This window comes from Daktulosphaira vitifoliae, unplaced genomic scaffold, assembly GCF_025091365.1.
Source record: "Daktulosphaira vitifoliae isolate Bord-2020 unplaced genomic scaffold, ASM2509136v1 Scaffold_5, whole genome shotgun sequence".
In the NCBI taxonomy this organism is placed as follows: Eukaryota; Metazoa; Arthropoda; class Insecta; order Hemiptera; family Phylloxeridae; genus Daktulosphaira; species Daktulosphaira vitifoliae.
Genome location: NW_026099576.1, coordinates 4,563,531 through 4,586,480, shown reverse-complemented (window position 1 = coordinate 4,586,480; position 22,950 = coordinate 4,563,531). Strand labels below are relative to the sequence as shown.

At 25.6% G+C, this 22,950-nt stretch overlaps 1 protein-coding gene across 6 annotated transcripts in view; it reads left to right on the top strand.

Moving 5' to 3' along the window:
• LOC126906688 (uncharacterized) overlaps positions 1–22,950 on the top strand; it is an 83,876-nt gene that overhangs the window by 16,189 nt on the left and 44,737 nt on the right. For 2 of the 6 annotated variants that reach the window (XM_050687425.1, XM_050687423.1), the window contains 2 exons: positions 11,245–11,502; positions 14,423–14,539. The exons of 2 other annotated variants lie outside the window; for them this stretch is intronic. The gene's annotated coding sequence lies outside the window, so the exon portion shown is untranslated. The remainder of the gene's footprint in view (positions 1–11,244; positions 11,503–14,422; positions 14,540–22,950) is intronic. 2 more of the 6 variants (XM_050687422.1, XM_050687424.1) reach the window with 2 other exon arrangements.

The window sequence follows — 22,950 nt, the reverse complement described above, 5'->3', positions numbered from 1 at the left end:
TACCATATTGAAAAATATACTATTTTTGTATGATAATTATGGGTTTTGTATTTTATTTTAATAGAAGTTGATGTTGCTTTTGCAATTATCCATCAATTTTTTAAAATTAAACACTATCTACAGATTTGCATCGAAGCGTTTCTTATGATAGTGATTTTAATCACTGTCAGATTAAATCTAGACTGAACCCAACTATGCAATGTCTCCACTATGCCGCGACCCCACTGTGCTACCGTTTTGTTAATTCAAGTCTATTTTTTAGTTAATATTAGCTGAAAATATCAAAATTCCAGTGTTAAGGATTCGTTTAATACTTGGAGATTTTGGTCGAAACTAATAATCGGATGTTACCCGACATTTGTCTAAATATTGTCTCTATCTTCTTAAATGAGTTTTAATAATCTGAAGGAGACACAGGCAATCGTGTGTTACTAGAGAGAGATTATACATTATAGTTAAATTATTGTTTTATGTCAACGACAAAGTAAAGTTATATTTTAGATGTTCAGTAAATATAAGTTATATGTAATGTACAAAATGCCTGACCTGAATCCTAGTACAGTTGCTTAGTTGGTATATCCAAGTGGAGACGGAGTTGGTTGGCGATAGATAAGTCGTTGAGTAAAATAAATTAAGTTAACAATATATAAAAAACAAAAGTGATGATATAGAAAAGTATATCTATAACGGCTACTCAAACACAACTGCCTTTTGTCAGTTCGACGTCAATAGCTCCGAGCTACAGACGAGTGAAATTGTCACATTAGCATCTCCCTACACCCAGAGAAAAACCTCGATCTATATAATAAATTCATTGTTCAATTTGATAAATATATCATTACTATTGAACCTATGATATATTTATCAATATGATATTTTTTTTTCTTGTCTTGAACAATAATTATTTATAAGAATAGTTATTTTGTTCGTATTAATAAAACATTATCATAAACCCTTGATAAAATTTCCCTATCAAAATTGATTGAGGTTTTTCTTTGGGTGTATATGCTAGTTAATATGTATTATGAAATAAGTAAATGAAAATACAATGTGTATAATACAAATGTTCATACTTATTTTTACACATTTATTAAATTATAATGCAAAATATCATTTAACTAAAATAATCTTTGACGAAATCTACTATCATAATGAAATTTTGTTAAATATTATTGGAGATAAATAAAATGGAAATGTTGCAACGCGGTCAGTATGGTTAATGACATGCATATAGTTTTTTGCGTGCCATTATCTCATATCGTTTATCTTATTATATAATTAAATTTTCATTTCACCAAAACAATTCAATTTTACTACAATAGAAATTTTTAAATTCTATAAACTAGAACTCTAAAATTTACGTGTAAAATAATATTTTTATATTTTCCGATAGAGTGGAATAAATGAAAAAAAAATAGCTACAAATAAATTTGTACGATAAATTATGTAATGATCATATATTTGTAATAAATTCATTAATTTATAATTGTAAAACGTTTTTATACACTTTCTTATACTATAATAATTGTATTTAATTGATACAATCTAAACCTTTTTTTGGTACCATGAATTTTTAAAAGAAGATAAATATTTTTTTATCGAACTTTTTCATTGTTTACAAATTATTTCAGTAAAAAAAAGTGAATTTATGATTTGATATGAAAACCTAGGAAAAAATTCATTTTAATATGAATAAATAAGTTAAAACAAAACTTAACATCAAAAAGCATTTGAACCGTTTTTTAAATTTGTTACTTTAGAATAAAAATGTTTAAATATGATATTTTACATAAAGAAAAAATGCTTTTAAAAAAATGTTATGAATTAGAGGAATTAATTGTTCATTAGCAAAATACATCATTCTACAAAAGGGTATACACAGAGTATAAGAAGGGTTTTTGAATTAATTTTGATCAATAGATTTAGTGAATCAGGTGACCCAACAATAATCCAAAAAAAAACAATTTAGCTTTTACTCATCCATTTGCTAATAAACTTAAATCTAAGGCCGTATAATTGAATCATATTCTTAGCACGCACACTCGATTAAAGGATATAAATCTAGCAAAAGGTAAGAAATATCTTGGCACATTTTGTGCAGACTGGGTTACCATTCATGGACCCAAAACAGTCGAGGAGTATTTCAGGTTTTTCCAAAGAACAGTCGTTTACTTACAGAAATAGTGAGTACCAAAATGAGTTAATATTGCTTTCCTTAATTTTTATTTTTTGAATTGTTTTAAATATTTAAATAAAGTATACACAAAATTAATAAAATATAAAAACATCGACAATATCCAACTAAAATAAAGCTCATCAGTTGTTTAAAAATATTATTAATATCTTTGATATAAACTTACTCATTCTAAAGCAGCATTTTTTTTAACTCTATATAGAGCTATTGTTATTTTATATTTCTATGAATGATTTAATTTTTGGGAATCAATCAATCACAGTTTAAGTCTTAAACCTTATACTAAACTTCCATTTGACACAATTTCCCACATCATCTACGCACACATCATCTGTTCTCATATCACATTCAATAATATCTCTCCAACTCGTTTTTGGTCTTTCTCTACCTCTTTTTCCTCATCATTCATTTCCGTAACTATTTTTATAGCTTTCGATTTTTTTTTCCTCATAACATGACCAAACCATCTTAGTTTGTTTTCTTATACTTCTGCTTAAATGTTTGTTTCTTATTGTATCTTCACTAGTCATTCCCACTCATCCATTTAAGCATCTCTGTTATACTCATTCTCTTGTCCAACCGCCTAAAACTCTGAACTATACATTTTAGCTAGCCTCACTGCAGTCTTATATAACTTACCTTTTAGCCTCATTGGAATTCTCTTGTCGCATAATACATCAGAAGCTTCTCTCCACTTTAATCTGTGTCTTACATTCTCGTTAATACTACTGTTCCTTTGCACAACTGATCCTAAATTCTTAAAACTTTCTACCTCTCCTATAACGACCTCATTTATTGTTACAAAACTCCTCATTACATTTACCTCATGTTCTCCTTTGTCAAACTCGTATTCTATATACTCTGTCTTACTCCTATTTATTCTTAAACCCTTTTCTTCAAGAGTTGATATACACACCTCTAGCGTTTTATTGATTTCCTCCCTATTTTCTCCTAATATAACAATAAGAGTATTAGCTAAAATAAAAATTACTTAACAAAAGAAGCTAGTCCTAGTGTGGAAGTTTCTATAATATGTTATTGCTTTGTCTTTCAATTTTAATTTTTACGTTAGTATAGATGGTGTAATTTGATACCTAAGGAAGCGAATATGTTAATTTTAATTTAATGTAATATTTTGAAATGCCTGTATTTGATTTAAATTTGGTATTTCCTCATATTTGGAGGCCATAAGTCTCCAAATGTGTTTAATGAGGGATTTATACTTATAAAAAATGTATATTTAAGTTTTTGTATGTATTATTAATGATTTTTACAGTTTGGTTTATATTCCATGACTAATAAATGTTTTGACATTTTATATTTCCATTTATAAATGAAATCACAATATTTCGTTGCAAATCTGAACTTTGAAAGCTCATAAATTATAAGACTATAAAAAGTTTGAAAATTTTCCGGTGCACTTATTTATATTCTGATATAATTTGAAAATTCATATCAGAATATAATTCTTCAATCTCTATTATACTATTAATTATACTATTAATTAAAAAAAAAATAGTTAAAAAAGAAAAAGAAAAAAAGGCAAACTGGTTGGACAAAATAATATCAACAATTTAAGAAAGACTTAAAAAATAAAAGTATGGTAAACAAAAACTTTGTAAAAAAATCTACTGATAGCAATGAAGTGGAACAAAACTTTGCAAAACAAGTTCTTAAAATAGCTAAATATTTGTGAAGAATAACGCCAATTAAATTAAAAAATTTAACATACGATTATGCAACAGTGGTTTTTTTAAATTAGTCAATCCATTTCACTTAAGATAATAATTTGATAAAAAATATTAAATACTTTTGAATTTTTAGTTTTATATATTTCTCAGTTTATCAACTATTAATTTTTTTGAATGCATCCCTTATAACTAATAAATTTAATATTACTTTTTTACAGGAAACATATATTTAATTAATTTACAAATATCAACTAATTGAGAAGAAAATGACTGGTTTTAATAAAATTAGTTATAACAACATTTAATCTATTAATTCGATAGTTAATCTTTTTAAATATACAAAAGCGCAGAAGGGGTCGGTTAGATCTAATGGGTAGAAACTTCGGCGCATAGGGTCCCGGGTTCGATCTCCAGGGCTTAGGGATTTTTCTTGTGATTTACTCATTGGTAGTATCTGATGCCAACTAATAATACTCGTTCCGTTCATCATTGGCCACACATTACTTTCAATCTATATTTGAAAAAGCTATAACTTCCAAAATTTTTTTATAACATTCGATATTATGGGTGAAAAGTTGATATTGATCAGTAATTTTCTTAATTAGATTTGTTTCTATTTTATAAGCTAGTTAAATGTATATGTTGGCATTAATAAAAATTGTACGCCCTTAAAACGTATAAATGATGAATTAAAAAAATAATCTGTATAATTATTATATATTAGGATCAAATTAGCTGTTAAGTATATACTTGGTAATTTCGATAACAGTCTGCTATTGTAAATTGGAAAACATACAATTGTACGATTTATTAACTTTAATTCGAAGTATAATATTTATTTAGTTTCGTTTTTACTTCTATTTGTTTATTAGTCATTTATTGTTTTATAATATTAGTAATGATAAAAAATGTTTAAGAAATTAATGAAATCTTTAAAATACTATTTACATAGTTGAACATTTTCAATTAAATATGCTTTTTTGATTAAAACATTTTTGAATATGTAACGAAAAAAAATCCAGCACAGTGGGGTCGCGGCATAGTGGAGACGTTGCATAGTTGGGTCCAGTATAGATTTAATCTAACAGTGATTAAATCACTATCATAAGAAACGCTTCGATGCAAATCTGTAGATAGTGTTTAATTCTAAGAAATTGATGGATAATTACAAAAGCAACATTAACCTTAATATTAAAATAGCATATTTTTGAATACGGTAGCCATTTTTACATAGAAGATAGGTCGTCAGGACAAATTTTTTTTATTCATTTTATAGTACATAAAATAAGCTTTAATTTGATATATCTTTAAAGGACGCAATATTTCCGGAACATTTTCAAAAACTAAGTTGTAAAAATTGCTATTTTAAATTCCCCTTGTGAGCAGAACAAGTGTTAGATTTTCAAAAAAAATGACACCAAACGAAAGGGAAATATCTAAGGTTTTAGTATAAAAAAAAATTATGTTGATTTGTTTATTTTTGAAAAAGTTATGGAACTTTTAAGAAAAAAAAGTGAAAAAAATAACAAAATTTACCGATTTTTAAATTTGTAATTTTTTTGGATATTTCCCCCATTTGCGGAGAACGAGGGAAAATTTTTCAATTTTTAAGGGTAATGTCTTCAACTAGATACGATTTGTGATCTTTTGATGTATTGTTGAAAGAAATCGGTTCAGTGAGAGCTGAGAAAAAGTGGCAACAGACATAAAAAAAAAAAAAAAAACGCATCATGGTAAAATTAATACCTTCTCAGCTTCGCATCGAAGCTAAAATAATTAATAAATTTAGAAATATATAAAATTTAAAAATATCAAAAAGATTTTTTTTAAATAATAATAATTTTAAGAGAAATCGAGTATTATTATCTAAATTATAGAATCATTCTGTATACCAAAACTTATAGAGCATCGTTTTAATTAAGATATTAAGTAGACTAGATATTTCTGGTTTGCATTTTTTTTTTGAAGAAGAAGAAGAAACATTAAAGTAGTTTACGCACTATAAAAGATAATATTGTTACTGCGTTTAATTAATCGAGTGTCAAATTTTTTATAATAACCCAAATTAACAATGTACAAATACAACTTGCATTACTCTACGCACATTTTCAACGTTGACAAATCTGCCTTGTTTTTGGACGATTCAAAAAAATCGACCAAAATTAAAAAAAAAATATGGTAACAAAAACTAAAGTAAAACATAAAACAAAGAGGAAATACAAAAATATCAAAAGTTGGTTAGCGTAACTCAAACTGATAAAAATGACAATGAAAATGCTGTCAAAGAATCGTACACTCGTATTGTTTTTGAAGATAAGGGTGAAGGTTTAGTACCGTTGTAAAAAATACAAACTTTTAGCACATGCTCTATGTATATCATATAATTTTATTTATGTATATCATATACGTTTTCTGTGATTTTCGTCAATAAAACAATATCCACTATAAATTTTAAGACGAAAAACATAAAATTTAAAGTATTTTTATGATTTTTGAGTTAAGTTTTTTGTCACATATTTATGTTAAATACTAATATTGTTGTATAAAACGGAAAGTTTTTTTGTAGAATAAAATTAATATGATTATTATGAATACCTATTGACTTTTATTTTTATGGTCCTTGCAACTTTGTAAGTGTTTTGACCTTCATTCTTTAAAAAGTTTTTCGACATGTAAAGGTAAACATTATATACGTATATTATTATATGTACGAATCATAAATATATAAGACTAACACTTCATTTTATTTATTAAAACTTTCAATGTTCAATACTTTATCAAAATAGTTTAAAATTTACTTAAGTAATGTAATTTTAAATTAACGTGCATCATTCTCGAAATGATGTGTAGTATTATCCAAGACCTTGAGTAATACCACGCACCAGTTTTTTTTTTATATTTAATAGTGAAGTACTGAGTAAAAAACTAATTCAATTCAAGGGAAATTGAATTTTTAGTTCATGTTTAAAGTTATATCATTCCCCCATTTTCCCATGTGCACAGTGATTATTTTAAATGCTTGCCACTCGACTTTTTTTAAAGTAGTAACTATGTTAAATTATTTTTGGTATTTTTTATTTTTATTTCTGTTTATCAGTTAACAATTACTTTTTTTTATTTAACCCTTAAATTCATACCTTATATGGATGTCGACTTTATATTAGCTTCGATGCGAAGCTGACAAAGTATTAATTTTATTTTGATGCGTTTTTTTTATGACAGTCGCCATTTTTTCTTACATCTCTTTGACTCGATATTTTTCAATGATACGTCAAAAGATCACAAATTATACCTAGTTGAAGACATACCCTTTAAAGTTAAGACATTATCCATACAAATTTAAAAAAAATCACTCGATTCCCGTAAATGGGGGATATCCATTAAAAAGTTACCATTTTTAAAATATGTAAATTTTGAAAATTTTTTAACTTTTTTACTTAAAATCATCATAACTTCTTTTAAATAGATGAATCAAAACAATTTTATTTTTATAAAGATCTTAAGTATTTCCCTTTCAATTGGTATATTTTTTACATCAGATTCTTTATCCGCCCGCTGACGGGAATTAAAAATATCAACTTTTGTATAACATGTTAACCTTTTCAATTTAACTTTTAAAAATATTCGGGAAATACTCCAAGTGTTAAACAAATAATAAATTAAAGTTTGTATTACATACTAAAATTAACATAAAAAAATGTTGCCGACATTTATTTTTTATGTGCCAATAGCCGCCGTAGTTAAAAAACATATTATTTTTGTGTTTAAATTTTTGATTTTATATAATATATATTTAACTTTAAAATTTGCTGTAATTTTTTGAAAAATTTAAGGATCAATACTTTTTTTTTAAGTACTTTATAGCAAATCCAATATCCTTTTTTTAAAAATCAAACTATTTTCTATAGTTTTCTATTTGAAGTTTTTTTGTAGGTTCATCAGTATAATCATATAGGAAATGGATAAATATCCCCTTTTATAACAAATAATAATAATAAAGAAGGTTAAGTGTTATATACAGAGTTTTAACACCCTTATAAATATTTTCTGAGAGAATTTTTGTAGCTCTTATTGGCAATATAATAAGTACGTTAAAAGAAAGGATAACTAAAAAATTGTTCTAGTTACTATTGACATGATAAACTAAAATTTCAATTTCATAACTGAAATAATAATTAACTAACGAAGGTCAGAATAATTAAATCAAAAAAGTAAAATTTCTATTTTTCCTTTAATAAGTCCTTACTTACAATTTTCATACACGTTTGCTATAGAGGTAACGAAATATACAACTATTATATACTATTATACATTTTTATGTAAAACTTACAATACTAATTTTTTGAATATTAATTTCATACTAAATTTAATTGCTGTAGTCCCTATTTCCAAGCGTTCAAGGATGGACCGATTTCATTAATTATTTTTTGTTGTGTTATTTATTATCAGAAAAAGATTCTTACGAATGAAAAAATTATGAAAGTTGCGTAGAATATTAGACAATTTAAGAAAACTTAATGACTATTTAACCTTTGCCCGTTTGATTGTTCATGCGATAATCTCTGGCAGCAAAATAAAGGAGACAACAATACATCATATGTTTTATACTATTATAGCAGATGCATCATCTGAATACATTACATACACTAATAATTTTTGTCGCTTTACTAAATCAAAGTTTGAACACATCGAGAAGGCATTCTCAAACATTGCTTAAAATGACAAAAATCTGAAAAAAACAACGTTGATGCCGATTAAATTAATTGTCCAATTCAAAATGAAATATCTGGCAAATCGTTGATACAAATCGATTGATTCTATCACTAACCAAGTTGATGTTATCAACTATCAAACGGAATTTTTAAGTTCGTTGGAATTGTCCAGATTACCCCTCATTATCTGCTATTAAAAATCAGATCGGTAATAATTATATTGCTGAATATAAACCATTCATGTCTTTGTAATGGTACTGACTTGCGGTAAAGAAATTAATGAACAATTTCATTGAAGTCATAATTTTGAATGGAAAGTACAAAGACGAAGAAGTTCTGAATCCACAGATTCCTTTGATTCCAAACGTCATGCTATTCGACTTTAAATGGTTACAATTTCCAGCGTGACTAGCATTTGCAATGCGGATAAATAAATCGCAAGGGTAGTCACTAAGTGTTTGTGACATTAATCTTAAAAAATTCATGTTTTTCACATGGCCAGTTGTATGTCGCCTGTTCCGTGTCGGAATACCAACAAAACAATTCAAATGTGCGCCTGAAAATAAAACTTAGAATATTGTGTATCAAAATCATCATAATATTAAACACTATTTTTTTGGAATAATCATTTTTTTTAGTAATTATACCAATTCGAATTCAATATTCATTTTAACTTATGGTAACATAAAAAAATTTTTATGGCCAAAACAACGTTTGTCGGGTTAGCTAGTAAAAATATATGTGTACGTGTCATATTTATAAAACATTTGTTGTCAGGATATAATTAAGAAAATAAAAGTTGATTTGTTTTTATAAAAAATTCAAAAATTCATTATAAATATTAAACACAATATTTGCGTTGGAGCATTTTTATGATAATAATTTTAATTGTTGTCAGATATTCTCTATACTTGTGCTCATTTTGCTATTTTTTTTAATGACAACATACACATTTAACTGACATATAAAATAATAGAATATGATCTAATTAGGAAAATGACTGATCAATAAAAGCTTTTGACCCATTATTTCGGAAGTTATTACAATTTAAAAATAATTACTGAAAGTGACTAAACACATTTATAAATATTGTATCAAATGAAATTTTTTAATTTATGCGTATAATTGTACTTTATACTAGGACATGATTGAATAGAATAAAGTGTTGTTTTTTCTTAATAATTAAATAAATTAATAAATACTGTTATTAATGGTTCATTATAATGAACCTTTATGTAATAATTATTATATAGAGTGGAACAGATCTAACTAACAACTCATATAACTTATGATCTACCTAACATTTTATACTTTTTTTTCAATCAATTATTACAATATAGAACTTTATTTAAAATATGATTGTGTTATTTTTCGCAATATCAAAAAATATTTTAAAAGTTAATTTTTTAAAGTTTGAAGGTAGCCATTTTATAGATAAGTTTAAAAGAAAAATGTTGATACCAAAAACTCAAAAATGCTTGTTCAAATGTTAATAATTTTAATTGAAAAGAAATCGCGTACTGATACTAGTAAATAACGTAATAAGTGTTTAGTTCCGTCTTTTACATAATATGGACTAACATTTGATACCATAGGAAAATTGTAAAAAAAAATCAAAAATTAACAAATTTCAAAATGCTGTATAAACGTAACTACTGAATTAAAATAAGAGTTTTTTCTATCAACATTTTTCTTTAAAACTTATTTAAAAAATGGCTCTCTTCAAATATGAAAAAAAATTTTAATAAAAAACTTTTAAAATATTTTTTTGTAATTGCGAAAAATAACATAAACACATATTTTAAATATGGTTCTATGTTATAAAAATTTATTAAAAAAGTATAAAATATTATGTAGATCGTAAGTTATATGAGATATCAATTATATCAGTTCCACTCTGTACATAGACTCTTAAAATTAGAATTCTAATTTAGAACTTTTGCATTTATTTATTTGAGTTATTACATTAAATATGAGCTAAAAACTAATTTAGTTAATGATTTTTAAACGGGATGTATAAAATCATAATTAAAAATTGAAATAATAATTTTTTTAATGATTTCGTTACGTAGTCAACGTGTTTATCACTGTTTCAGCTATTTTTGTCATATTCATACTTTTTCTGAATATTGCAAACGGATAATATTCATTATAGGTATTATAGTAGAAGAAGTATCACGGAATTTCTCCACTTTCATATATTATGTATAAATGACCAATGACAGATCGATATCCATTTTTGCTACTGTATGTTTTTTTTTCCAATGCCAATACATAAATTAAATAAACAAACAATATTAACCGGGTAATGTAAACAAAAAGCGGTTCGATATACGCTGGTATTCGTGTTTTTTTAAATCCATTGATATATTTGGTTGACTAAGTCTGTTGTTGGGACAATATAAACTGCGGAGGTAAAAATCAAATTACTTATTATAATTTGACAACTTTGTTTTAGCCTTAAGCAAATTGCATCATGAAGTATAATGAAAATCGTTTTATGCTAATTTTAGGATGCGTTAACGTTGAAATCAATGAGAAATTATCACCTCATTTGTATTAATATTTGAATTTTCACCCACGGGAACAAAAGTTTTTTTGCGTTCCGTGTCTATGCTGTTACTCATAACTTCTCCGATGTGCTTAGGTTCACAGCGAAATATGTTTGACGTTCAGACCAACGGCCTATAATACGTTTAATAGCAGCGTTGCCGTTGTGCACATTCGATTTGTGACGAAGACTGAGATCGTATGTTCTTTTTTGCCTCTTGGCATCATAGTTTGCTCGCAAATGGCATTGGCAGAGAAAAATTACACAGTCGATAAGGAAGAGCAAGACGAAACCTACTAACCCAAGATAGGGTGTGGACATGGCAAGACGGTGTTTTCAACGGCTAACACACTCGTAAGATTTTCATCCTTTTTCTTTTCATAGGTCGTTTGTTTGTCAGTATTTTTCATTACTTGTATGCTATTCTACTGGACAGCATATCGTTGTCGATCAGTTTCCCGTATAAATATCATTACATTTCTCCCATTAATTCAAGTAAATCTATCGTTTATTTACAATCGAAAATTCAACTATTATCAATTCAATGATTACTCATTTATACTTGAATAATAATCAAATGCCTGTACAACTAATTATTATCCGATATGTGCTAACGTCTATTTAAAATTTTCTATGGTTGATACTCTTATTTTAACACTTGAAATTGAAAATTTACAGTAACGTTATCGGAAATCGCACAGTTGACTTCATTTATAGTTATCAAACTAAACGATTAATTTATATGATTATATTGATTATCCTCATTAATAATTAATACTAATATATATATATATATTGTATTAAAGGAAGGAATATCTACAACTTCGTTTCCACAGTTAGAGTAAAGCATAAACTAAACGAGTAATCGCTCGATAATAAAATTTAGATTTGAGTTAAGCGTATACTGACAGTATTAGAAACTGAAAACTGTTTTTACTAAAAAACTGTTTTGTTCGTTTTTTATACTTAACGAATAATAACTATGTGGAAGAAAAACGCGTAAAACGTATAATTTTAAATATTTTAATGCCAATATTTGATAAATTATATAATAAAGTAAGTTATCGGTATAAGACATCATCAGGGGCAGTGCGAGAGGACTTGGGGTTAGCCCAGAAATTTAGCAAAATTATATGTATTGCTATTTAATTATATAAAACTATTCGTTTCATATAATACTCAATCATTATCATTTTTAAAACTTCAGATAATAATACAGTCATAAAAATTTAAACAAACGAATATCATAAAATTATTTTTGATTTATATATCTTTGGGATGTCATTTTATTTGTAGACGTTAAAGTTACTATTGAAAATGAACTTATTTGTCATCTATATCTAAACTTTTTAAAAACTTTTTTTTTGTACCAACAGTAAGATATTGTTTGGAAGTTCATTTGCTGCAGTAAATATGTGCACCAAGCGTTTCAAATAACACCGTATTCAAAAGAAAAATTATTGCTTATTTTCTTTTGTTTTTTTACCTTTTGTGTATAATATTTGTAATATAAAATTTCAATATTATTGTAAATGAAAAACTATCACTTTCTTTCATTTAATGCGATTGAAAATTTATAACATGAGTTACATTGTACAACAAAAATAAATGTAATAGTGCTGTTATACTTATTTTGTACATCAGATTATTCGGTTGTACAAAATAATTGGGTGAAAATTTGGAATTAAGTCTTTAAAATCATATAAAAAGAATTTAAAAACATTTAATTGTTTTAAATTCCTTTAGTTTGTGTTTATACTTCGAAATCATTTTCATTATGACTTTTGATGAAATAAACATTTTAAAGGATGGTAAATAAAATTTAAAAAAGTAGCCATAGTAGTATACTACTAAAATAATACATAAGTATGTTTATTTAATATCAACTAAAGATCACATCAAAGCTTTTTTTATTTTTTTGCTTTGTTTATACAATGAAGATTTAACTTCTGTCTTCTGGATTATAAATCAAAGCTACGTTTGATAAAAAAAATAACGATAACCATTCGCTTTTATGTACTATGAATAAATATAAAAACAACTTGTTTTCAAAAACTTATTATATTTGAATATTATTCATGATTTAGAATTTAGAAAAGCTATGAATTAGGAATAAATACTTGAAAATATAATAAAAGAATATAAAAATTTGGTAGCTATTGTATAGCATTGTATCTGCATTAAGAAATTCGTTTTTGATTTTAATATAAATCCACCAGTATGTCACTAATATTTATAATTAAATCATCTAACTCAATTCTATGTCAAATATATTTTATAACTTATTTATATGGATATTGATTAGCAACTTTTCAGTCATAAAATATAAGAAAATTCATAAAGTCACTATTGAAATAATAATGCAATATTGTGCATTATTTATATTGTTAAAACAAATTTTATTGTTATATCTTTAAAAATATTTTTATATTCACAGCTTTTGCTGCGAATAATTTCCATCATTTTTTTTATTTTATTGTAGTAAAGAAAAGTTCATACGATAATATTTAAAATTATAGTAGTGATACGTAGCTAAAAAGATATTTCACTAAAACTATAAATTTTATTTTAATTGAAATTAATATGCAGTTTTTTTACACTTAAGAATAATGAAACTTATTTAAAACCAGTATAACAATTTTTTTATATCATAAGTATAAATGTGATATTATTGTGAAATACTATACTTCTTCAATTATAAAACATTACCTAAACATGCTTTGACTTTTAAAGTAGACAAAATTGATCGTGAAATTACTAAAACTTTAATAGTATTATTTTCAAAAAGGTTTTTATTTCTTAAAAATAAATTATAGTTGTATTTATGTGAGTTTACTTTTAAATAACCAACACCCCGTTAAATAAAATTTGGTATTTTATTGAAAATAATGATTTTTTTTGTCGTAAAAATGTATTTATGAGTAAATATTAAATTATATAATAAATTGGGAAAATCTAAAGTGAAATCAAAAGCATATTTATGTTGAAGTTTACTAATTTGATATTATTAAAATGTATTAATAAAAGTATTAATTACCTTCTTAAATTTAGAAATTATCTGAGGCAAGTTGATTTTATCTTAGAATTCAGACCAAAAATATATTCTTTATTCTGTGGCTATATTACCATAAAAAATTAATTTAATGATACTGTTATAACAAAATGACACAATTCTATATTACGAGGTACTTTGTAGTCCGATTTGTACTCTTTTTTTTTTTTACTGAATTGTAAATTCTTACGTAATATTTGTCTTCTATTTGGTTTCTTATAGGCAATAGCGTGTAAAAATTTCATGGTTGTTTGAGAATTGATACGTTTTTTCTATTCCATATGTACACCAAACACATTGTCAACAATGCTAACGTTTTACAATTTTTATCGCCAACTGGTAAGTATTTCCTTATTTTTTTAGCGACTTGCTACCATTATTTCCTGAAAATCGTCTTCGAACAGTTTTTGTTTCAATATAGTTAGTTACAAGTTTTTATATAAGGCCTTTAAACATTTTTATATGTTGTACGGCCAATGGTATCAAAGTACTACATTTCAATGGTTATTATACTTTTAGCACTATGGAGGATCATTCTTTTTTTTTTTTTTTTAGAAAAAGTACTTGTATACTTTTGCAAATATTTTGAGCACTTAACCATTTTATTAATGTTATAAGAAAAAGTAATGAAAGAATGGCAATTAGTGATCTTTTATATAAATTTAATGTTTGAATTTAAATGATGAATTTTAGACTAAAATACATTTTTTTAATTAAAAACTTGAAAGTAAATATTATATGTTCAGTATATAAAATATTAATTCTAAATTTAAATTATCTGGATATTATCAAAATGCCCGTAGTTTGCATACTAAATCGAATAACTTGTAATTAATTAAATAATTTGTAATATGATGTTATGTGATTTAGATTATTTCATACTAACTGAAACTTAGCTAAATTAGTGTATTTTAAATTCTGAGCTCGGCTTTGATGATTTTATAGTTTATCCTATTGATAGGTGTCAAAAAACCAGTTCTCTCTATAGAAGTGATTGTGTAACTATAAGTGTAAATAATCGTTTTATTCCAATATTATTACCACTCCGAACGATAATGTCAAACTTTTTTGCTAAGTGCTTGTTATATTCTATCGGTTATTTCAGTAAGTTTGTCTTCGAGTCATTCAACTTCTGTAGAACACCTTCTCTTACAGTACATCTGTTGGTACAACTTTTATTGTAGCCGATCACTACAATTGCCTGATGTAATATTTTTTAATGACAATGCTGGGTTAATTTATGATGGGGTAAGATCTCTTTAATTTTCGATACTTTCTTTTTTTAAATTTGTATCAACATAATTTAATTTTGAATGTTAATGTAAACAATCTTTATTTAGTCTTTTCAAAATCTGATTTTATATAAATGACTAATGTTACTGATATTCTAGTTTATATTGATTCCTTACATCCAACATTGTACCTTGAACATTACCCAATTACTGTGTGTTATTCCTTCGAGAAATATAATTTTAAAAGTGACAATTTTGAGCAAATGTCACGAGCTTTAGCTTTTGCTGATTGATCGAGGTTACGCAAATGTAATGGTGTAAAATAATGCTTTAGATATTTTCACTGATATATTACTTCATAATATTGATATATTTATTCCTAAAATGTTTCGAAAGTTTTTCATCCTTAGATGGTTTTATAAAAAATTACGTTCATCATTAATACTTAAGAAAAATAATTTACATAAAAATGTTGAACGAATTGGTAATATAAATGTCTATAATGAGTTCAAGAAAATCATTAAACACAGATAATCATGATATCTTGGTGGAGAAACTAAAACAAAATGGTGTTAGTATTTTATCTTGGTTTTCAATTTACCTTAGTGGTAGACAATAGAAAAAAAAATCGGTGACCTATTATCATCAATAATTTATGTTGTTTCTGGAGTTCCCAGGGCGGTCATTTGTCACCATTGTTATTCATAATATTTACAAATAACCTGAGTAATATTTTTCGTTATGAACGTTACTTATTTTTTGCCGATGATGTAAAATTGTTTATACAAATGAAATATATTAATGAATGTTTAAATCTCCAAAATGATTTATATACATTTCATAATTGGTGTACTAGTAATGGTTTTCAATTAAACATGGCCAAATGCTTTCATATAACTATTTGTGACAACCGCAGTTACGAAAGTTTTGTATATAATATTGACGACATTGATTTAATTACCACCCCGCTTATCAAAGACCTAGGCATATTGCTTTCCTCTGATTTGTCATTTAATGGGCATATTACTTATATTAATAATAAAGCTTTTACGCACTTTTGGCTTCTTTTAACGTAATTGTTTTGAATTTACTAATCCTCTGTACTTAAAAATTTTGCATTTCTCTCTTATACAATCTATAATCGAATATGGATCCATTATATCGTTGCCTATCAATATGGATTAAGTGATAAAATTGATAGCATACAGAAACGTTTTTTACGTATGTTAGCATTTAAACTAAACAATGGTAGTACAGATTTAGATTTAAATATGATTGCTCTGAAATATAATTATCTTTCTCTTGGTAACCGTTGACTGATATCTGTTGAACTCATTGCCTAATTAATAACACTATTGATTGTGATTAAATATTGAGTGCTATTCCATTACATGTTTCTAGTGTTATGCAAAATAATTCACTATTCTACATTCATTTGCATAAACAAAATTATAGTAATTTTTTACCGGTTAACCATATGCTAATGAAATACAGTTCAGTTTACAATTAGTTAGACTTATTTTATGGCTCTTCATCCACAGTGAAGTTCTTTCTTAAAACATATAATTAATTTATATTTGTATATATGTTTTAATTATTCATTTACATATTTCCTATTATTATTATATATACATAAGTGCTATTTTTCTTGTATTTTATTTATAAATGTATATTTTTATTTAATTACTCTTATTTCCTTTTTAAAACTGGAATACTTTAAATATAACTCTGAAGTTATCAATATTATTTTGTGAATTTATGAGGCTATTTAATTTCGATAAAATGTATATTACTCTATGTTTTTTGAAATTGTTTTAATACAATTTTTAGCTTAAATGAGAAACTGAGAAGGTATTAATTTTACTATTGTAAAATTATATTGTGTTTTATTATTTTTTTTTTTGTGTCTGTTACCACTTTTTCTCAGCTCTCACCGAACGGATTTCTTTCAACGATACGTCAAAAGATCACAAATCGTATCTAGTCGAAGACATTACCCTTCAAAATTGAAAAAATTTCCCTCGTTCCCCGTAAATGGGGGAAACCTCCAAAAAAATTACAAATTTAAAAATCGCTAATTTTTGAAATTTTTTCAATTTTTTTTACTTAAAACTACCATAACTTGTTCAAAAATAACCAAATCAATATAAATTTTTTTTATATAGATGCATAATATCATTACCTTTTATTTGGTATATTTTTTTTTATATCTGACTCTTTACCTGCCCACAGGGGAGGATTTAAAATGACAACTTTTTCACAAAAAATTAACTTTTTTAACTTAACTTTTGAAAGTGTTTCGGAAATACTGACACTATTTATATATATCTTAAATTAAAAATAATGTAATATACTTTAATATTAAAAAAAAAAAATTCGGACTTTATTATATCTTCATGGTGAAAATGGCTACCAAATGTTATTTTCGTGTGAAAATTCTTGATTTTATTTTTTACATTTTTAACTCTATAATGCTATAACTTATTGAAAAGTGTATGGATCAACACCATTTTTTTATGAGAAATAATATTTTTTAATAATCTCTTTTTCATTCAGGATATTAATACGAAAATAACAGATCATCTAGCTTTTGGAATAATCCACCAATTTTTTAATATTAAACAGTATCTAAAGATTAGTATCGAAGCCCTTTTTTTATCGTGATTTTAATCACTGTCAGATATCATTATACTTGATCCAACTATGCCACGTCACCACTGTGCTGCGATCCCCCTGTACTGGGTTTTTTTTATTAAAACTACCACTTCTGGTCCAATACTCGGCATAGGACTTACCGTTCCTGGCAACCACTTTGACTAAAAATTGAAGCAACATTTTGTTATTCTGTTAATAGGTTAATCCACTATCTGGATGTTAAGACACTTCCTTTTTCGGAGGGGGTAAAGACAATCCTTAGCTGTATCAATTAAGAAGAAATTATAGTAATGGAAAATTTGAAATGTTAGTTTGTAAATTTCTGTCAAACAAATGATAAACTATTATGAGAAATAGATGGAACAATTAAACTGAAGTTTTAATTTCAATTTTATTGCTTTTAGAGCTATTGATAGTATGAAAATAATCTAAGTGTAAATAATGGCACTGTCATAATATTATTGGGATAGCTATATTTTGTAAAGGCAAGAGACCATTAAAATGAAAATAACTATTTCATTTTATATTTGAATGGACATTTATAAAAGAAATGTATTTGCTAAATTAATATAGTTTTAAATAAAGCCTTAATATTTGACAGGTATATAATAATTATTATTTAGTTTAAAAATGAGTCACAAATATGTAGGTTTGAGTTTGAATGTAAAATAATTAAATTTTTTTATCAAAATTGTATTTTAATTCAAAATGTATTAATAATAAATTTTCGTATTAATTAATGAAAAACTAGATCGATATTTATTGTACTGAAAATCAATAAATTTATATACGAGTTAAAGTAGAAGGGAATAAAATGGAAAAAAAAATTTATTTTGAGATAATTGAGTTTAAAAATTGAAAAATTTTCGATGCAATGGTCTAAGGAATTTATGATAAATAGCACTTGCGTTAAAAAAACTCACTGTGATCATTAATCTACCCGAAAGAGTGTTTATTGTACCTTTTAATTTTGCATTTGTCTCATTTTATTTTTCAAAGCGCCACTTTGATTACTCCAGCTCTGATCGCATCATATGTCATTAGTTAAATGTTGTTCCGAATGATTTGGAATTTAAAATCCTCCCTCTACGAAGATGAACAAAATATATCATTCTTATGGCACATTAAAGGATAAGAACATTTTTTGTTTATCTTTTATAAAACCATTAAATAATAAATATAAACAACCTAGCTATTCTGCTATCTACGACTAATAAGGTAATATGTGTTATTTAACACAAAAAGATAATCTTAACCAAGAAAAAAAATGTGCCCGCCCCGAACGTCTGGCAGAAATGACCCATCAAAACTATTTTGTATATATAATTTGCGTAAATAGATGGATTATTAAATAAATATTTTTGTTATTGATTACATTATATTAATAATAATACATTACAATTCTTAATTAACCAACTAATTGCAATGTAATACAAGTCTATTATCAGTTGTTACCTGTTTAAAAATTTCATGTCTGAATATACAAGCTATTTGTATATGATATAGTAAAATAAAAGGTAATTTAAACTTTCTAAAATGTATTAAACTCAAGCCAACATTTAAATTTTTTCTATTGGAGACTAAACATTTAAATTTTTCTTAAATTTCCAAAAAAAATCATCCAACATAAAGAAGCTATTTTTGAAAGTAATTTATGCAACAATTTTTTATAATTATTAAAAGAAAAAAAATCTTTTGAGGAGTGGGTAACGATTTTAAAATTTAAACAATTTATGCCCTACGTACTATTTTTGACTTTGGCGCCACTGTTAAAGTGTATGACATAGTGTAATTTTATTTTCTGTGCGAGAGGCAAATTATGTTCTAAACTGTTAGTGAGTGACTGCTTAGTCACTCATATTTTATAGTCGCAATTAAACACAGACAACTTGTCCTGAAGTGAACAACACTGCATAGGGAAGACTGGGGGAACTACAGCCTCCTTAGCAAAAATTGTTAAATCTCTGGTTCTAAGACTCTAAATGTTATGCTATTACAATAAATGGATGCATAAACATATTGACTGCTTTGTGTCAAAGTCTCAGATTTTTAAAACATAATCTTATGTATATATAAATATATTTATATTTTTTAATGCAAATGGCCGGTATTCCCCCTACCCCGGAGGAATATCAGCCATACATAAATACATGCAAAAAAGATAGGGATAAAATAATTTTTAACAAAAAAATCACTGAAATATAATTCATATAATAATTTGCTTACTTTAGATTAAATTTCTTAAAAAAATTTTTTTTTAGATAAATAAACGATGAAAACTATTTTCACACATTTAAACGTGAAAACGTTTTTGATAATACCGTTCTAATAAGAATAAGGTTTTTTAACATTTTTAATCTATACATATGGTCATCATAATTTTAGATGTATGGGTTTATTAGACAATGAGGTGACCGGTACTACCCACTGACAACAGTCCCCCATTCTCCCCTACACTATATAAGAATTCAGTGCGATGAGGAAGAGGAATCACATATATTTTAGAAATTCATGTCCTTCCTTGCCCCTAATGAGTGCATATGCTATTGGTACAAGAGTTCAGCACGGTGAAAAAGAAAGGGATCGCCGAGTGTAGTGGAAAAAGAGTTCGTCATTCGTGACGACGTGTCACTACGCCAACAGCTAGTCTGGCCTGTCGCAAAAGATATTTCACATCAATAAACTTTTTAATATAATATTTTTTATATAAAACAATTACCAAAAAAAAAAACAATGAAATTACACTCCCAACTAAATAATATAATGTATCATTTTAACCTTACATATAAAGTCATGGCTCAATATAGAATAATTAATATATTTTTTGTAAATGTGATCATGCAAAACTGTAAACATGAGATAACAGTTGGAATAGTAAGTAGTTGTAAGAAAAAATAAGACATGAGGAACTTTAAATTCAAATAAGGTTTATCTCATTGTTAACAAATAATAAATGAGTATAATATAATAGTTCATCAACTATACCTATTGCAGTCCAATAAATTTTGAATTTAAACCACATTAAACAGCATTGGGTAATAAATTATGCCAGTCTAATGCGTATGCATTTTGGTTTATGCATCACAGGAGCCACAATTAATGTTATCGTTTATATAAAATTAAAATATTCCGCACTTGTATCCGTTTATCAAATGAAATCTTCATTTCACATATTTTTAGTTCGCCCCAGTTAGCAATATAATAATTTTTGACATTTGGTTATCTTTCTATAATAGTACTTATTTGAATAAAACATTATACATACTGAAATTTAAAAAATTAACTACATTTCATGATTTAATAGAGTGTTAAAGAATGTGGAGGTAGTTATTATTATTAAAAAAAATCAGTGCGTGTTACGAGTACGCGCGGATGAAGTGAATCTTCTTTCAGAGTTATTCAACTAGAATATTAGGTTTGTGATGGAATAAAATAAAAAATTTCATTTTCAATTGAATTGAATTTAATTTATTGTTATTAATTTTCATACTTTATTGCCATGAAAGATACAATGGGCTTATGACAACTGAAATAACTTATGAAAGTTTTTGATTGGACGTTATCAAATATATCATGCGAAAATTACATGTATTGTGGTTCTATAAAATTTTTCATGCATAAACAAAATTATTTATTGCATTTTAAATAACATACATTTAATTTTCGAAAATATAGTGTTTAATTTTAATGTAAAATATATACTTCATTACTTACTATTATTATTTATTAATAAAAGTATACACAGAATAATCGGTTTATCATAAACCACTCCATTACTCACAAAATAGATACAATATTGGAAAAATAAAATTTGATTAATTAAACAATTACTTTTTAGAATCATCCCTTATAATAACTTATAGGTGTTTGAACTTTATTTTTTTAAATGGCAACTAGATTATAAAATGGGAAAAATTTTAATTAAGAAAATGACTGGTCGATAAAAACTTTGGGACCAGTGTTTCAGAAGTTATTAACAATTTAAAACAATGAATTGTGGCAAGGAGTAGTGCTGCTATTTTTTAATTTTTTTTTCCAATATTGTATATATTTTACGAGTAATCGAGTGGTTTAAGATAATTCGATCACCTTAGTTGTAATTTTATTAATAAATAATAATAGTAAGTAATAGAGTACATTTTATACTATAATTTATAACTGAATTTTTGAAAATTAAAGTCATTTTATTTAAAATGCATTAAATAATATATTTCAATAAAAATATAAATTTTAGGTGTATTTTTTTTTATTTTATTCTAACACAAACCTAATATTGTATCAGTACTTTGAAAGAAGTTTCACTTCATGGGCTCGTAACACGCACTGATTTATTTTCATGTTAGTAACGTGAACACTAATCTTTTTTTTTCATTTATCCATTTTTCTCCATGATTTACTTTATCGTTTGATTTTTACATGTTTCTCTTACGTTCATCGAACAATAGAATTTTAATCGTATGACAAATGAACAGTAGAATATATTTGACAAACGTTAACGTTTGCGGAACAATAGAATTTTGTTCGTTTACCTAATAGAACAATAGAATCCGTTTGACAAACGTTTACGTTTATGGAGGCATACAATTTTGACCGCATACTTAATAAAACAATAAAATCCGTCCGCCACGGCCAAATGTTACAGCCAAACGTGGCAGTCGAACATGACAGCTGACCGGGACGCTCCATAATCATTTTTTTTCGGACTATCTATAAAGATGTTTTACTTCAATAGAATAGGCGTGATCATATTTTTCATGTAAATAAAACTTTTAGTAAAAATATTTTTAATATATTGTTCCTAGATAGATTGTTGTAAAATAGTTCATTCAATTTTGATAGGACGTTTTCCATTTTAGCTTTTAT